The following is a 15,073-nucleotide window of genomic DNA, read 5'->3' as shown; positions in this document are numbered from 1 at the left end:
TGGTTGTGAAGTTGAAGAAAGAAAATGAGTTTTTAATATTTTTATTGTATTTATGGAATTTTAAGTGAAGTATGGAGTTGATAAAAAAATTGGATAGCTTACTTGGAATAAATTTTACTTATGTTGGAATGAGTTGAAATTTATTTTGGATATGGGATATTCATATTTATTTGGAAATGCAAAGTTTGGTTGAAAGTTGTTGCACTAATTGGAAAATTACACCAATTTATATTATGGTGTGTTTAAATTGATTATTGATGAAATTGGTGTTGTTGTTGGCTTGGTTGTTGATATTGTGGCCGAGTTGTAATCTCGGGGTTGCTATATATATAGGGGAGATGCTGCCGAAATTTTTGTAGACAAGTATTGGAAAATTGAATTCTTAAAGTCTTATGAATAGTAATTGGTAAATGTGACCAATTGTAGATTTTGGAGGAAACGGGAATTGAATTTGGACAACCGTAAAACGTCAAAAAGGTATGTAAAGCTTTACATTTTCTTCTCTTGGCATGTCCTAGATGTAATAGGATTGAATACGAAACTCGGGGATCACTCTACTCTTCGGAATCGACGTTCGAAAATTTCCCTTTTCTATTCAATAGAAGTGAATTAGGTAATTATGAATAATTTTGGAAAAATGGTCTAAACTTCTAGATTTTGCATAAATGAATTCCGAATACCTTGAAACTCTCATAAATAATGTTATGAAGTCTAACGCACGTGATTTGTATATGCCACCTCATTTGTTCGAGGTGGGCCCCACTATTCCGAATTTTCTTCGTTATTCCGTTTGAATTACGGTAGGTAGAATTTGAAAGAAACTCTTTGCTATGCTTCCTAATATTATATGAATAATTATTCCGTTAATTTCCATAATATATTTAGAAGTATGGAGACGATTCGGAAAATACTAGTTTTACGTAAACTATTGTGATATTGGAAGTACTTATATTATTATTATTATTCAAGTTTCCTTTTATGATTTGTTAACGAAATTATACCATCGAGTCTGTATAAATATTGTGTGATTTAAATTGCATTAGTTTCTCACTACTCCACTCGTGGATGCCTCAATGCTTCTTTCACTGAGCCTGGGCCAGGATATGTTTTCGTGCGTATTTCTCTGCATTATTCGCCGTGTCCCGACGTGAGGGGGCAGGTATGACATGTACCATGGGGTGGTAAATATTATGCCACGGAGTTATGCTGTGCCATGTACATATATGTTTGTGATATGATATGATATGATATGATTTGATATGGCCATCTGATATGATATGATTTATTACGGAGATATTCCCAACTCTGGTGTTATGCTGTGCCGTGGTGCCGATGATGGGAGGGCAACCACACTTTGTTCACCGAGTCCCTAATGGGGCCGGATGTGGCATATGTCTGTACATATATGATTTGAGATTTTGATAAGCATTTTGAAATTCTAAACATTGATTTCATGATTTGCACATACTATTCAGATTATGATTTTATGTATTACCGTGCATGCTTTACATATTCAGTACATTTTTCGTACTGACCCCCTTTCTTCGGGGGCTGCGTTACATGCCCGCAGGTACCGACGTTCGTTGTGCTGAGCCGCCTGTTTAGGACATCTGCTGTGTTATTGACAGTGCTCCTTTGTTCGGAGCTTGTATTTTGGTACTGACTCTATCTCTGTATATTTGTATATATTGGTCAGGGGTACGACGGGGCCCTGTCCCGTCTTATGACTATGTTATCATCTGTAGAGGTCTGTAGACAGAGTTATGTTGTGGGTTTTGGATATATGGTTTGGATTTTTGTGTGTTTTGTGACAGCCTTTCAACTATCGTGCGTATATTTACTTTTATGACATATTTAGTAATTTCTACTAATCACTACATTTGTTTATTCGAAAAAAAATGGCTAATTTGGGATAAGGGTACGTTTGGGTGCCCAACTCGGGCACCAGTCGCGGCCTACGGGGTTGGGTCGTGACAAAAGTGGTATCAGAGCGGTTGGGTCATCGGAATGTCTACAGACTGTGTCTAGTAGAGTCTTGTTTATCGGTGTGTTGTGCACCACATCTATAAGCAGGAGGCTACAGGACATTTAGGATATTACTTTTCCTTCTTGTCTTAGATCGTGCGATAGAGCTATATTATTAGGATGATTCTCTCCTAACGAAACGATTATTATGATTTTCATAAATGCCTCCGAGAAAAGCGACGACTGCCCAGAAGGGAAAATCAGTGGCACCAGACGAGGTTGGTCAGGTCCATAGAGTTACCAGGGCCCGACCTCAGCCTGAGATGGAGACTGTGCCCCCGACAGCCAGTTCTGCGACCCCGCCAGAAATTAGGGTAGCCCCCGCTGAAGATCAGAGGGAGGATTCACCAGTATTTGGAGCCCCAGCACCCGAGCCTCTAGCTCCACAGTCAGGAGCGGAAGGCAGGGCTATGCAGGATGCGGTGCAGTTATTGACTAGGTTGGTGGCTGGACAGGAACACAGACGCGGTTTAGGCGGAGATCCGGTACACAAGTCTGATAGTTCGAGGGCTCATGAATTTCTGACTTGTAACCCTCCAGAGTTCTTTGGGACAAAGCCCGAAGAGGACCCCCAGGAGTTTGTTAGAGAGATGCAGCGCACTTTACGTCTGATTAAAGCTTCTGCAACCGAGTCGGTCGAGTTGGCTTCATATAGATTGCACGAGGTAGCTGCTAACTGGTTTGAATCCTGGGAGTTGTCCAGGGGTAGACTAGCTTCTCCAGCAGTATGGGATGAGTTTACAGAGGCATTTATCAGTCATTTCCTGCCTCCTGAGATGCGTAGAGCCAGAGTGGACAAATTTTTACAGTTAAGACAGCGAGGCCGCAGTGTTCGCGAGTATAGTTTGGAGTTCGACTCATTGGCTCGACATGCACCTGCTCTGGTAGCTGACATGACAGACAGAATGCACAAATATGTGATGGGCCTAGATCGTTATCTGGTGGATAGTTGTTTGGTGATGGCTGCTCAGCCAGGGATGGACATCGCCCGTATTCAGGCATATGCTCAGGGCATGGAGGACAGACATAGAGGACGCCAGTCCGACCGAGATTTTGGCAGAAGTCAGCCCAAGAGGGCTAGGTCAGTTGGATATTTTGGAGAGTTCCGAAGTAGGCCATTCCAGCAGCAGGGTAGCAGACAGCCCACCCAGCCAGCACGGAGTATGCCTTTACTATCCTCAGGCCGGAGATCAGGTGGCACAGGATATTCGGGAGCTGGTTTGAGCTCTAGGGCTTCCGGTTCGCAGTTAGACAGAAGTTCTGGTCAGATGCGGCCACCCAGGCCCCCGTGTTCTTATTGTGGTAGGTACCATCCGGGAGAGTGTTATCGTGCTACAGGAGCTTGTTTTATTTGTGGTCGTCAAGGCTATACAATGAAGGATTGCCCAAATAAGGGTAATTCAGGTAGAGCAGCTCGGCCTACAGGATCATTTGCTGGGTCATCATCTTCTTCGGTAGCTATGCGCCCTACGGGGCAGGGTGTGTCTACACCAGCAGGTCGTGGTAGAGGTCGGGGTGGAATTTCTGGTTCTAGCGGCCCTTCGAACCGCACCTATGCCTTGGCCACTCGACAGGATCAAGAGGCGTCTCCAGATGTGATCACAAGTACATTATTGATCTTTTCCCAGATTGTATATGCATTAATAGATCCAGGCTCTACATTATCATATATTACTCCGATGATTGCTAATAAGATTGGTGTAAATCCTGAACCGATAGAACCGTTTGAGGTAGCTACTCCTGTAGGAGATTCTATTATAGCAAGGCGAGTATATAAAAGTTGCTCAGTAATTATATGTGATCATTGCACTAAAGCAGACCTAATAGAATTGGAGATGATTGAATTTGATGTGATTATGGGAATGGATTGGCTATCTTCCTGTTATGCTAATGTTGATTGTCAACGGAAGGTAGTTTATCTTCAATTTCCAGGAGAACCAGTGATAGAATGGGCAGGTAATACAGCATCTCCGAGAGGGAAGTTTATTTCTTACCTTAAGGCGAGGAAGATGATCAGAAAAGGTTGTATTTATCACCTGGTTCGCGTGCAGAATTTGCAGGCTGAAGCGCCAACTATTCAGTCAGTTCCAGTTGTTAATGAATTTGTAGATGTATTCCCAGATGATCTTCCAGGCCTTCCTCCTGAAAGGGAGATAGACTTTACCATAGATGGGCTGCCAGATATCCATCCGATATCTATTCCCCCATATAGAATGGCACCTGCAGAATTAAAGGAACTGAAGGAGCAATTGAAAGACTTGCTAGAAAAAGGCTTCATCAGACCTAGTACTTCACCTTGGGGAGCTCCGGTATTATTTGTGAAGAAGAAAGATGGGTCACTATGGATGTGTATTGATTACAGACAGTTGAATAAGGTAACTATAAAGAATAAATACCCCCTCCCCAGGATTGATGATTTGTTTGATCAGTTGCAGGGTGCCAAGTGGTTTTCAAAAATAGACTTGCGATCGGGTTATCATCAGGTGCGGGTAAGAGAATCTGATATTCCAAAGACAGCATTCCGGACTCGATATGGTCATTACGAGTTTAGAGTGATGTCTTTTGGGTTGACAAATGCTCCAGCGGTATTTATGGACCTGATGAATCGGGTATTCAGACCATTCCTGGATATGTTCGTGATTGTGTTTATTGATGATATTCTAATTTATTCCCGATCAAAAGAGGAGCATGCAGATCATCTGAGAGCAGTACTTACAGTACTTCGACACCAGAAATTATATGCTAAATTTTCTAAGTGTGAATTTTGGTTGACCTCTATAGCATTTTTGGGACATATTGTCGGCGCTGAAGGTATTCGGGTAGATACACAGAAGATCGAGGCTGTAAAGAACTGGCCTAGGCCGATGACACCTACCGAGGTACGTAGTTTCCTGGGATTAGCAGATTATTACAGGAGATTTGTAGAGAAATTTGCTTCTATGTCAGCCCCATTGACAAGATTAACTCAGAAGGGAGCTAAGTTCCAGTGGACTGAGGCTTGTGAACGAAGTTTTCAGTTATTGAAAGAGAAGTTGACTACAGCTCCTGTTCTAACTCTTCCAGAAGGACCGGATGGGTATGTTATTTATTGTGATGCTTCAGGTGTGGGAATAGGTTGTGTATTGATGCAGCACGGGAAAGTTATAGCTTACGCTTCCCGGCAACTTAAGAAGCATGAAAGAAATTATCCTACTCATGATCTAGAGCTAGCAGCAGTGATTCATGCTCTGAAGATATGGAGGCACTATTTATATGGTGTTCATGTTGATATATATACAGATCACAAGAGTCTTCAGTATATTTTTAAACAGAAAGACTTGAATTTGCGGCAGAGGAGATGGCTGGAGTTCTTAAAAGACTATGATGTTGATATTCTATATCATCCAGGAAAGGCCAACGTCGTAGCGAATGCACTCAGCCGTAAGTCCTTGGGTAGCTTGATAAATGTTCCAGCAGAAAAGAAGGAAATAGTTCGTGAAATTGGTCAATTGGCCAGTCTTGGAGTTCGGTTGGCTGAATCGGGAGATAATGGGATTTTAGTTCGAGAGGTTGCTGAATCTTCCATTATAGAAGAAATAAAGCGATGTCAATATGAAGATCCTATTTTGGCACATTATCGAGATACCTGTATTGACAAAGAGAAGACCCCTTTTGGTATTACATCTAATGGAGTATTATTATATAGGGACAGGTTGTGTGTACCTGATGTTGCTGGGCTACGGCAACAAGTTATGGGTGAGGCACATCATGCTCGATATTCTATTCATCCGGGTACAACAAAAATGTACCATGACCTTAGATGTTTATTCTGGTGGGATGGTATGAAAAAAGATGTTGCTGAGTTCGTGGCCCAATGTCCAAACTGTCAGCAGGTCAAAATTGAACACCAAAAACCAGGTGGTTTATTACAGGAGATGGAAATTCCAACGTGGAAGTGGGAGATGATTAATATGGATTTTATTACAGGTTTACCTCGCACTCCACGGAAGTACGATTCGATATGGGTTATTGTTGATAGGTTGACTAAGTCAGCCCATTTCCTTCCGGTTCGGATCACATATTCAGCTGAGGATTATGCCAGGTTATATATTAAGGAGATAGTAAAGCTCCACGGAGTTCCTGTGTCTATTATCACGGACAGAGGTGCCCAGTTTACAGCAAATTTCTGGAGATCTTTTTAGGCGGGATTAGGGACCCAGGTGAGCCTTAGCACAGCATTCCATCCTCAGTCTGACGGGCAAGCCGAGCGCACTATTCAGACGCTGGAAGATATGTTGCGGGCCTGTGTTATTGATTTCAGAGGTAGCTGGGATGACCATCTACCACTTGTTGAATTTGCGTATAATAATAGTTATCACTCTAGTATTCAGATGGCTCCGTATGAGGCACTGTATGGCAGAAAATGCAGGTCACCTATAGGCTGGTTCGATGTGGGTGAAACTAAGTTAATTGGCCAAGATTTGATTCAGCAGGCAGTTGAGAAGGTGAAGCTTATTCAAGAACGATTATTGGCAACTCAAAGTAGACAGAAAGCATATGCTGACAACCGGCGTCGACCTTTAGAGTTCCAAGTGGATGACTGGGTATTCTTGAAGGTGTCACCTATGAAGGGCGTCATGAGATTCGGCAGAAAAGGGAAACTTAGTCCGAGATACATCGGGCCTTATCAGATTGTCCGTAAAGTAGGCAAGGTTGCTTATGAATTGGATCTACCAGCTGATTTAGAAGCAGTACATCCGGTGTTCCACGTGTCTATGCTTCGTAAATTCGTTAGCGATCCTTCCAGAGTATTTCCTGTACAGGATATTCAGGTGACCGAGGAGCTATCCTATGAGGAACAACCGGTGGCTCTTTTAGATCGTCAGGTAAGGAGGTTACGCACCAAAGATGTGGCATCTGTCAAAGTATTATGGCGCAACAACAACCGAGAAGAAATGACTTGGGAGGCGGAGGAAGAAATGAAGAAAAAGTATTCTCAGTTGTTTTCTGCATCCACAGGTAACTTAAGTTCCTTATTACCTATATTGGTTAGATAATAAATTATGTGAAACAGCTGTATTTATTAACCTATAAGATCAATTTAACATTCGAGGACGAATGTTCAAAAAGGGGGGAAGAATGTTATAACCCGTACTTTGCACCTAAGGACATGTTGGGAATACTTGTAACAAGTCAAGGGTAAGACTATGCTTGGTCTTGTTATATACAAGTTTCCATTGATTAAGTTGGGGGGTGGAATTATTGGAAAAGTTAAAGGGCAAAATTGGAATTACTCATGTGGAAATATCATAAAAGGTTAGGGGTAGAATTGGAATTTCACATGTGGAAATACCATAAAAGGTTAGGGGTAAACTTGGAATTTTATATATGGAAATTCTATAAAAGGTTAAGGGCAAAGGTGGAATTTCAACTTGGAATTATTAGGAAAGGTGAGGGGCAAAATGGTAATTTCACATGGAACCCTCTTAGTCATAAGATCCTAGAGATTTCTAGACAATTTGAGGAAGTTAGAAGTGAAGAACATAAGCCAAAAACTTAAGGAAAAAAAACTAGAGAAAATCGGCCAAGAGAGGAGAAAATTAACCCTCCAAATTTCATCCCCAAAAATTATAATTTTCTAGTATTCCTACTAAGTCAAGGGTGCTCTACAACATGGTGTAATTGTTTTGGAAGTTTGGAGTCTTATTTCATTGATTTGGAAGTGAAGAAGTTAGAAGAAAAAGGTAAGAATTCATTCATTTTATTAAGTTATGAAGGTTTGTGTATGTTGTAGTATGTTGAGGTGTATGGAATTTATGAAAATATGGAAGTTTTCATGGTAATATGATGCCATGTATACATGTTCTTATATGAGTAAGAATTATGTAAATTTTGTGTAGTATTTTTGTGTAGTATTTTTGTGTAGTATTTGGATGGTGGTTATGTTAATTATTTGGTGTTGGAAAATGAAAGTTGGATGAGATTAATTAAAGTTGGAAATAAGAGTTAAGTGATGAGATGGAAAAAATTAAGGTTGCATAGCTTGTTAGTTGTTGTTGTAATTTTTGGAATATAAGGAACCTTAAATGGTGTATTTGGTATTAAATTAGTTTGTAGGAATTATATAATTTGAGTGTTATATTATAAGAAGATGGAAGTAAGTCATTAAAAGTATGGAGTGTTGTTGTTGGTTGTGAAGTTGAAGAAAGAAAATGAGTTTTTAATATTTTTATTGTATTTATGGAATTTTAAGTGAAGTATGGAGTTGATAAAAAAATTGGATAGCTTACTTGGAATAAATTTTACTTATGTTGGAATGAGTTGAAATTTATTTTGGATATGGGATATTCATATTTATTTGGAAATGCAAAGTTTGGTTGAAAGTTGTTGCACTAATTGGAAAATTACACCAATTTATATTATGGTGTGTTTAAATTGATTATTGATGAAATTGGTGTTGTTGTTGGCTTGGTTGTTGATATTGTGGCCGAGTTGTAATCTCGGGGTTGCTATATATATAGGGGAGATGCTGCCGAAATTTTTGTAGACAAGTATTGGAAAATTGAATTCTTAAAGTCTTATGAATAGTAATTGGTAAATGTGACCAATTGTAGATTTTGGAGGAAACGGGAATTGAATTTGGACAACCGTAAAACGTCAAAAAGGTATGTAAAGCTTTACATTTTCTTCTCTTGGCATGTCCTAGATGTAATAGGATTGAATACGAAACTCGGGGATCACTCTACTCTTCGGAATCGACGTTCGAAAATTTCCCTTTTCTATTCAATAGAAGTGAATTAGGTAATTATGAATAATTTTGGAAAAATGGTCTAAACTTCTAGATTTTGCATAAATGAATTCCGAATACCTTGAAACTCTCATAAATAATGTTATGAAGTCTAACGCACGTGATTTGTATATGCCACCTCATTTGTTCGAGGTGGGCCCCACTATTCCGAATTTTCTTCGTTATTCCGTTTGAATTACGGTAGGTAGAATTTGAAAGAAACTCTTTGCTATGCTTCCTAATATTATATGAATAATTATTCCGTTAATTTCCATAATATATTTAGAAGTATGGAGACGATTCGGAAAATACTAGTTTTACGTAAACTATTGTGATATTGGAAGTACTTATATTATTATTATTATTCAAGTTTCCTTTTATGATTTGTTAACGAAATTATACCATCGAGTCTGTATAAATATTGTGTGATTTAAATTGCATTAGTTTCTCACTACTCCACTCGTGGATGCCTCAATGCTTCTTTCACTGAGCCTGGGCCAGGATATGTTTTCGTGCGTATTTCTCTGCATTATTCGCCGTGTCCCGACGTGAGGGGGCAGGTATGACATGTACCATGGGGTGGTAAATATTATGCCACGGAGTTATGCTGTGCCATGTACATATATGTTTGTGATATGATATGATATGATATGATTTGATATGGCCATCTGATATGATATGATTTATTACGGAGATATTCCCAACTCTGGTGTTATGCTGTGCCGTGGTGCCGATGATGGGAGGGCAACCACACTTTGTTCACCGAGTCCCTAATGGGGCCGGATGTGGCATATGTCTGTACATATATGATTTGAGATTTTGATAAGCATTTTGAAATTCTAAACATTGATTTCATGATTTGCACATACTATTCAGATTATGATTTTATGTATTACCGTGCATGCTTTACATATTCAGTACATTTTTCGTACTGACCCCCTTTCTTCGGGGGCTGCGTTACATGCCCGCAGGTACCGACGTTCGTTGTGCTGAGCCGCCTGTTTAGGACATCTGCTGTGTTATTGACAGTGCTCCTTTGTTTGGAGCTTGTATTTTGGTACTGACTCTATCTCTGTATATTTGTATATATTGGTCAGGGGTACGACGGGGCCCTGTCCCGTCTTATGACTATGTTATCATCTGTAGAGGTCTGTAGACAGAGTTATGTTGTGGGTTTTGGATATATGATTTGGATTTTTGTGTGTTTTGTGACAGCCTTTCAACTATCGTGCGTATATTTACTTTTATGACATATTTAGTAATTTCTACTAATCACTACATTTGTTTATTCGAAAAAAAAATGGCTAATTTGGGATAAGGGTACGTTTGGGTGCCCAACTCGGGCACCAGTCGCGGCCTACGGGGTTGGGTTGTGACAGTTTCAGCCACACGACCCTCTGTTTCGTATTGTTAAAGGTTTTGTGAAATAAAGATTAAAAAACTTTATTTTGATATCGTAGCTTTGGACGAGTTGTTTGGAGTTTGTATTGTGTAATGTTGAAGTAATTTACTTGTGTATATGATGCTGGTTGTTTTTTTTGGTATGTTTGTTGACACGGTGGCCTAGTTGAAATCTCGAGGATGTTAAAGTTATAGGAAAAATGCTGTCCGATTTTTGGTAACTCTAGGACTAGTAACAAACTAGTCGAGGGCATTGGATAAGGAGATGATTCCTATGGGTACTTGGTTGTAGAGTTGGAAATTGGAAAGTGAAAGGTTATTAATCTTAGTATTACTCTCATGTTAATAGGTCAAGGAGATAACGAGGCGAGCTGGGTTACCGTTAATCCACAAAAGGTATGTGAAGCTTACCCTTTCTTTCTTTTGGCATGTCTTAGCCTTAAGTTATATATATATATATATATATAACTTGGGAGTCATTCCATTCATAAAGCTCTGAGTATGAGTCAAGACCCTTGTTCACTTCTAGATGTTAGAATTCCTGCACTAAGTAGACTTATCGCCTTTCAAGTCTTCTGTAGGATGAAGAGTAGTACATATAAGGCCTATCTCCTTCTTTCGTTGAAATCGCTTAAGGTAAGTGAAATCATGTCTGATATGAGTTTAGAGGTAATTCCATTTATAGGTTCCGGATATAATTCGTGACTCATAGTCACTTCTGAATACTAACGATCCTAAAGTAGTTAAATTACTACTCTCAAGCCATCTATACGTTGAATAGTAAGTGGAGATATAAGCTCCTATTCTGAAAGGCTCTGAGAGGATAAATGTCTCTGATTGCATAAGTTGTATCTATGATTGCATAAGCTATGTGCTGATTGCATAAGTTGTGACTTTGATTGCATAAACTATGTAGCATTATCTCTGTACACGCCTATGGTTCCTGAGGTCCTAATTGATGTAATCCCTAATAACATCTAAAGGGTACCTCGGAGAATTACTTTCCTGGTCTTCAAGTGACGGTTCACTTGACTATTTCATTGAGTCTTAGGAGATGATTTAGTTGTATATGGTTTCTCACTATTCTACTCTTGCATATGGTAACCCTTCTTTCACCGAGTCCCACGTGGGGCCGAGCCTAATATCATGCGCAGCTTTACTATATCTTTTACCGAGTCTCGAGCCAGATGCGATATGATACCGTGACGTGATGGGTGATACCACATACGAGGAGGGGATACTTATATGATGATATGATGATGTGACGATATAACAATGCGACAATGATAGGAGTATTCACCGCATCCCGGGCTGGATAAAATATAATGATTATGACATCAAGTCCTATATGGGCCGGGTATGGTATATGGTGATATAAGAAAGGAACTCCGATTCCCTCACTAGAGGGCCGAGTATGGTATGTATATATACGATGCGGGTACGCTATAGATGTACCCTACTCTCTTCACCGAGTCCCTCACTAAAGGGCCAGATATTATAGATAGGCATGCATGTGCAAATATAGTGATATATTTATGACACCGAACCCCATAATGGACTGGATATGTTATGATATATACATACTATGAGGTTATGTCATGTACGATGGTATGATGCCGTATACGATGACATGATGAAGTGATATATATGATGAAAAGAGATGATTATATGATATTATGATGAAAATGATTTTACTGCAAAGATGCAGGCACGGTAATGGGTTAATTGTTATACTTGTCCCCTACATCCCTGTTCCAACTGTAATCTCGTTATGGTGTTTTATGCTTACATACTCAGTACATATTTTGTACTGACCCTCCTCTCTTTGGGGGGTTGTGTTTCATGCCCCAGGTACAAACACGCGACTTGAGGATCCACTAGCTTAGGATTCCACCCAGTGGGTTTTAGGAAGAGCTCCATCGTGTTAGAGCTCAGCTTTTGGTACCGACCATTGATGTATATATTTGTGTGTTCAAGGGTACGGCGGAGGCCCTGTCCCGCCTTATGTTTCTATTTCTTTTTACTCTTAGAGGTCTGTAGACATGTATGTAGGTTGTATATGTATGTGTGAACAGTTGTGCCTATATGTTACGATAGCCTCATCGGCTTATATATATTGTCTTGCCTGTTGGCACGCTATGACTCAAATAGGAGACAGGTTTCCTTATAGTTAGCAAGGGTACATGCGACTGTCCAGTTTGGGCACCCGTCACGGCCTACGGGGTTGGGTCATGACAGAAAGAAGGCTTGATCTTAAAGAAACCCTAACCGAAGCTTGATGAACTCTTGAGGAACCTCGGGAGAGAATTCTAGAATTTGTTTTGGAAATAATGAGAGAATAAAAAAGTTTAGTAGTATTTAGGACATAATACTTAATGAATCTAGTCCTTAAAAACGTTCACATACATTATTTGAATGTAGGAAAAATACCAAATGACCCCTCATTAAATTTTGAGTCAGGCAACCCTACGACCGATTTCTATGAATCGTAAAAGCAATAACGAGTCGTAGGAATGTCTAATCCTGCAGGAACTGAAAAAGACTTGAGAAATAAGTCTTTGAACTTTCTATATGAGTCGTGTCTACGATCGTTTTCACTTCTACGACTCATCGATTGGACTCGTCCTGCAAATCTGATGGAATCTTGAAATTAGGGCCTCTGATCTTTAGTTATAACTTGTGGTTACGACTCGTATTCTTCCTTACGAGTCTTCAAAACCACTTGTCTTGTAGGTTTGAGAAACCTACAAATTTGAAGGTCTCTGAAGTTTCACCACGACTCATTTTTATGAGTTGTCTTTGTTCCTATGAGTCATCAAGTGAATCCTCAACCTTGATCTTGCCATAGTAAATTTCCAGCTTTTCGCTTCACCTCCAAGAGTTGAGCATATGACTCATAATAACCTAAACGAGTCATAGAATGACTCGTAGGCCTGGGTTAGTCTAATTCTTTTGAAATTTTCCTTTCATTCAACTTTTTATCTTACAGGGTCTTACAATATCTCCCCCTTGGGAACATTCGTAATCGAATGAGATTTTAGTAGCATATAAAAGACATGGAAAAAGGACTAGCAACCCATCATGAACATAAGGACACCATAAAATGCATAGAACATGAAAATTTCAACTCAACATAAATCATAATTAAAAATCAACTTTCATGAACATGCATGCATATAAATGACATATGAGGGACTGAATACGTAGGAGTTTAATCGATTCAATCATGAATAACTTAGTACCTTAGACTTGAGTGGAAGAAACAGACGTGGATAACACTTTATGATGCCCACTTCCACTTCCCATGTAACACTCTCTACTTGTTGATTTCTCCACAACACTTTGACGAACACAACATCTTTATTCCTTAATCTTTTCATTTGCCGGTCTAAGATTTCTACCAAAACCTCCTCATAAGTCAAATTCTCTTCAACGTTCAAAATTTCTAATGGCACAATAGAGTTTGAATCACCCACAAACTTTCTCAACATAGACACATAAAATATTGGATGAACCATAGCAAACTCAAATGGCAAATCTAACTCATATGCCACTTTACCAACACATTTCAATATTCTATAGGGTCCTACATATCTAGGACTCAACTTCCCCTTCTTACAAAAATGCATTACACCCTTCATAGGTGAAACCTTCAAATACACCCAATCATCTATATCAAATTCAAGCTCTCATCATCTAATGTATGAGTAGGACTTTTGATGACTTTGAGTCGTCTTCAATATTTTCCTTATGATCCTTACTTTCTCCATTGCATCAACTACCAAGTTGGGACCAATCAATGCCATCTCACCCACTTCATACCATCCCACTGGTGATCTATATCTCCTTTCATATAAGGCTTCAAAATGAGTCATTTGGATGATAGAGTGATAACTATTATTGTAGGCAAACTCAATAAATGGAAAATGCTCATCCCAACTTCCTTTCAAATCAATGACACATGCTCTTAGCATATCTTCCAAAGTTTGAATTGTTCTTTTGTCTTGTCTATCGGTTTGAGGATGGAGAGTTGTACTTAACTTTTGTACCAAGACCCTTTTGAAATGACTTCCAAAAATGTGAAGTGAATTAAGTACCTCTATCTGATATAAATCACAAAGGAACACCATGAAGTATCACAAGTTCACGAATGTACAACTTAGCATAGTTTTCAGCACCATAAGAAGTCTTACCCGGTAGAAAATATGTTGATTTAGTCATTCATTCCACAACAACCCAAATGGAATCATATGGCCTTCTAGTATGAGGGAAACTCGTCATAAAGTCCATATTCACATCTTTCCACTTCCAAGTATGAATTTCGATGTGTTGAGCTAAACCTCCCAGCTTTTGATGCTTAACTTTCACTTGTTGAGAGTTAGGACACTTAGCCATAAAATCCTCTATGTCTTTCTTCATGTTATTCCACCAATACACTTCCCTCAAGTCATGATACATCACGGTGGATCCCGAATGAATTGAATACCGAGAAATATAGGCCTCATTCAATATTAAATCTCTTAACCCATCAACATTAGAAACACACAAACGACCTTAGTAATGTAGAACCTTATCTCCCCCTTCAGAAAAAGCTTAGCAACCAACTTCTTCAATTCAACCAAAACCGGATTAAGATCTTGGTTGGCTTTAACATCCGCCACAAGAGATGATTCTGAGCCATTATGTACAAGAACACCTCCATCTTTGGAGTCAACCAAACGTACACCTAAACATGCAATATATGGACATCATTAACAAACTCCTTCTTACCTTCCTCAACATGTGCAACACTATCCACGGACAACTGACTAAGAGCATCGGCTAAAACATTTTCCTTACCCAGATGGTATAACACACTCATATCATAGTCCTTTAGGAGTT

The sequence above is a fragment of the Solanum dulcamara genome, chromosome 2 (genome assembly GCF_947179165.1).
Source record: "Solanum dulcamara chromosome 2, daSolDulc1.2, whole genome shotgun sequence".
In the NCBI taxonomy this organism is placed as follows: Eukaryota; Viridiplantae; Streptophyta; class Magnoliopsida; order Solanales; family Solanaceae; genus Solanum; species Solanum dulcamara.
The sequence above is the reverse complement of the archived record's forward strand: the minus strand, read 5'-3'. Positions refer to the sequence as shown.